Source organism: Nicotiana tabacum, chromosome 3 (assembly GCF_000715075.1).
Source record: "Nicotiana tabacum cultivar K326 chromosome 3, ASM71507v2, whole genome shotgun sequence".
In the NCBI taxonomy this organism is placed as follows: Eukaryota; Viridiplantae; Streptophyta; class Magnoliopsida; order Solanales; family Solanaceae; genus Nicotiana; species Nicotiana tabacum.
Window position 1 is genome coordinate 158,109,612 of NC_134082.1, and position 4,974 is coordinate 158,114,585.

Genomic DNA, 4,974 nt, shown 5'->3' on the forward strand with positions numbered 1-4,974 from the left:
CAAGAACAACTTTTAGATGAACCAGCGACTGTGACGTGGTCCAAGACATTGCAACCTTCCTTGTTACGGAATTTTGAGGGTCCTCCTCAAAATTCTGCCCCAGTTTACTAGGTTGCTGCTTCTGACTGCTGCTAGTGATGATTGGTTGAAATTAACATCGAAATTTTGAGGTTCCTCCTCAAAATCTTGCCCAAGTTTCCAATTGTAGGGGGAAATGAAAGTTTTGTTGATGTGATTGAACCCATAGGGTTGCCTACGTATCCCCTCTTAAACGGGAATCAGACAGGCGTAGTTCAAATTACATCACAAAGGAAAGAAAAAAGATTACACATAGTAGTGCTTGACTGCATCTGAATTGATCGGCTTTGGCCAGACTTTTTCGGCCATTTCCGTAAGTATGAGGGCTCCTCCTGTTAGAACCTGGTGAACCATGTACAGACCCTTCCAGTTGGGAGAGAATTTCCCTTTGGCTTCATCTTGATGCGGGAAAAGTTTCTTTAACACTAGCTACCCCGGTGTGAACTATCTTGGCTTGACTCTTTTGTTGATGGCTCTAGACATCCTATTCTGATAAAGCTGACCGTGGCAAATTGCATTCATTCTCTTTCAATCTATAAGAGCTAGCTGCTCATAACGATTGTTTACCCATTCTGCATTGTCTAGCTTTGCTTCCTATATGATTCTTAATGAGGGAATTTCCACCTCGGTGGGAATGACAGCTTCTGTACCATAAACCAGCATATAGGGGGTTGCCTCAATTGATGTGCGGACTATGGTTTGGTATCCCAATAAAGCAAACGACAGATTCTTGTGCCACTGCTTATGCTTCTCTATCATTTCCATTAGAATCTTCTTGATATTCTTATTGGCGGCTTCTACTACTCCATTCATCTGAGGTCTGTAGGCTGTAAAATTTTTGTGTTTGATCTTGAAGGTTTTACACATGGCTTTCATTAGATCACTGTTGAGATTGGAACCATTATCAGTGATGATTGATTATGGAATCCCAAACCTACAAACGATACGATTGCGGACGAAGTCTGCCATGACTTTCTTAGTCACTGCTTTGTAAGATGCTGTTTCGACCCATTTGGTGAAATAGTTGATTACTACTAGGATAAACCTATGCCCGTTGGAGGCAGCAGGTTCGATTGGTCCAATAATATCCATTCCCCAAGCAGCGAACGGCCACGGTGAGCTTGTTGCAGTAAGCTCGCTTGGAGGTACCTTTATAATGTCTGCATGTATCTGACAGCGGTGGTATTTCCGGACATACTGGATGCAGTCCATCTCCATACTCATCCAAAATTAACCAGCACAGAGTATCTTCTTTGCTAAGACAAAACTGTTCATATGTGGGCCGCAGGTCCCAGCATGGATTTTTTCTAGTAGTTTAGATGCTTCCTTCGCGTCAACACACCTTAATCATCCCAAATCAAGAGTCCTCCTATATAGGATTCCTCCGCTGTGAAAGAAATTGTTGGACAACCTTAGAAGTGTGCGCTTCTGAGTAGTGTTCGCAAGTTCTGGGTATTCTCCTTTTGCCAAATATTCCTTGATATCATGAAACCAAGGCTTTCCATCTGCTTTTTCTTCGACATGAGCACAGTAAGCTAGCTGATCATAGATCTTTACCGGAATGGGATCAATAAAGTTCTTGTATAGATGTTGTATCATGGATGATAGGGTGGCCAATGCATCAGTGAACTCATTCTGGATTCTGGGGACATGTTGGAATTCCGTCTTTGTGAACCTCTTTCTCAATTCCTGTACATGATGCAGATAAGGGAGTATCTTGGAGTTCTTGGTTGCCCATTCTTCTCAGACCTGATGTATAAGCAACTCTGAATCCCCCATTACTAGCAACTCTTGAATGTTCATGTTGATGGCTATTTTAAGACCTAAGATGCAGGCTTCATACTCAGCCATATTGTTGGTGCACAGGAATTTGAGTTTGGCGGACACCGGATAATGCTGACCGATTTTTGATATGAGGACTGCTCCTATGCCAACTCCCCTGAAGTTTGCGGCTCCGTCAAAAAACATTCTCCAACCAACATAGGATTCCACAATATTTTCTCCTATGAATGATACCTCTTCGTCAGGAAAATACGTTTTCAAGGGTTCGTATTCTCCATCCACGAGGTTTACAGCAAGGTGATCTGCTAGTGCCTTTCCCTTGATTGCCTTCTGAGTTACGTAGACAATGTCAAATTCACTCAACAAGATTTGCCACTTGTCTAGCTTTCCAGTGGGCATGGGCTTCTGGAAGATGTACTTCAAACGATCCATCCTTGATATGAGATATGTAGTATAGGCACAAAAGTAGTGCCTCAGCTTCTAAGCTACCCAAGTTAAAGCACAATAGGTGCACTCTAACAGAGAATACCGAGCCTCGTACGGGGTGAACTTCTTACTGAGGTAATAGATGGCATGTTCCTTCCTCCTCGTTTCATCATGTTGCCCCAGAACACAACCGAATGCTCCATCCAATATTGTGAGGTAGTGTAATAGAGGTCTATCTGGCTCAGGCGGGACCAAGGCTGGTGGTGTTGATAGGTACTCCTTGATTCTGTTTAAGGCCTTTTGCCAGTCATCAGTCCATTTGGTAGCGACATCCTTCTTCAACATCTTAATGATTGGCTCATAGATAGATGTAGATTGTACTATGAACCGGCTGATATAATTAAGTCTCCCCAAGAAACTCATTACGTCCTTCTTGTTGTTTGGCGGTGACAACTTTTGAATAGCTTTGACCTTTGATGGATCCAGTTCTATTCCTCGGCGACATACAATGAACCCAAGTAGTTTTTAGGCAGGAACCCCAAATGCGCACTTCGCGAGATTCAGTTTTAGGTTGTACCTTCTCAGTCTATTGAAGAACTTACTCAAATCTTCCATGTGATCAGTGGCTTTCTTGGACTTGATGATAATATCATCTACATATACTTTGATCTCCTTGTGTATCATATCGTGTAAAATGGTGGTCATGGCCCTCATGTAGGTGGCCCCATCATTTCTTAATCCAAACGACATTATCTTGTAACAGTACATCCCCTACGGCGTAATGAAAGCTGTTTTCTCAGCATCTTCTTCATCTATTCAGATCTAATGATACCCTGCAAAATAATCTACAAATGATTGCAACTCATGCTTAGCACAATTGTCGATCAGGATGTGTATATTCAGCAAGGGGAAGTCGTCTTTTGGACAGGCCCGTTGAGATCCCGGTAGTCGACACAGACTCTGACCTTCCCATCCTTCTTTAGTACCGACATAATGTTGGCTAACCACGTCGGATATTCTACTACTCTGAGAACCTTGGCTTTGACCTGCTTAGTGACTTCTTCTTTGATTTTCAAGCTCATATCAGGCGTGAACTTTCTGAGTTTTTGTTTTACCAGCGGACATGTCGGATTAGTTGGCAGTTTGTGTGCCACAATAGATGTACTCGGACCAGTCATGTCATCATACGACCAAGCAAATATGTCTTCATATTCCTTTAGAAATTTTGTGTATTCCTTCTTTTCTGATGGCGATAAGTGGACACTGATTCTCGTTTCTTTGACGTTCTCTACATTTCCCAGGTTAACAATCTTGGTCTCGTCCACAGTGGACTTAGGTCTGTTATCAAAATTCTCAACTTCCTTAACAATCTCTTCCGGTATTTCGTCTTCCTTAGAATCTGTATCTGTTTGTTGCGTTGTCTCATTGCATGTCACAATCATTGGTTCATCAAGATAAGTAATAGTAATGCTGTATAAGCAAAGTAACGAGAGAGAATAATAAGAGTAAGATTTATAGGGAAAATCGAAATGCTTTGAAAAATTCCATAAATGTTTTGAACATTGAAGATCTTATTGCAAACTTTTAAAATGCGAAAGGAAAGTCAACTAGTAAAAATGAAAGATAGTGCATGATGCTTGTTCAACCTTACTACCCCGAGGCTTTTCAGGCTTTGGTAGTTCTAATGGTCCATTTATTGAGGCATGATCTTCTACTCACTGCCTGTATGGAAGGGCCTTCCTCTCCCTCCTCCTCGAAGACAACACAACAATCCATATCATTGTCTTCCAGGAACAAATTCCTTACTGTTGTAAGTGCTTCCTCTTCTTCTGACCCATAGATAACATTGACTGGCTAGAAAGTCTACTTCAAATGTGGTATTGGCTGCTCCAGCGGATAGTAAGGACCGCGTCATAGTGGTGACCAGTTGTTGAATTCCTCCCAAGTGTACTCATATCCCAGACCAAAGGTTGTGCCATGTATCTTTAGTTTGATAGGCTTAGCAATTTCTTGGAGGTTCTTGCCAAGTCCCTTGCCAGGTTTGTATCCACTCCAACTCAATATGCTTTCAATTTTGTCCCACCATTTGTCCTTGTCGACGGCGTTGACTCGCTCGATGTGGTGATAAGTCTCCCCTCCTATCTTTCTTCTGCCTCTGATTGCTGGGATGGTCTATCGACTATATATGGGATTTCTACCGTCGCCGTGAATGATCACTTCTTGGTGGTTCCACTCAAATTTTACCGCCTGATGTAGTGTTGATGCTACGGCCCCAGCGGCATGAATCCACGGTTATCCCAACAACAAATTGTAAGATGCCGGCACGTCTATTACTTGAAAATCAACATTGAACCAAGTAGGCCCCATTTGCAAACACAGGTTGATTTTGCCAATAGTGGACCTTTGGGAACCGTCGAAAGCTTTGACATTGATGGCCCCATACTTGATCTCATGCAGCCCCTTTCCCAATGTCCTAAGAGTTACCAACGGACAAATGTTAAGGCGAGACCCTCCATCAATCAGGATTTTGGTGATAAAATAATCTTTACATTGCACGCTGATGTGTAACGCCTTGTTGTGACTCAACCCTTCTGGTGGCAGCTCATCTTCATGAAAAGTGATCTTGTGACTTTCCAATACCTGCCCTACCATGTTTTCCATCTCTCCTCCGGTGATGTTGCTTGGTAC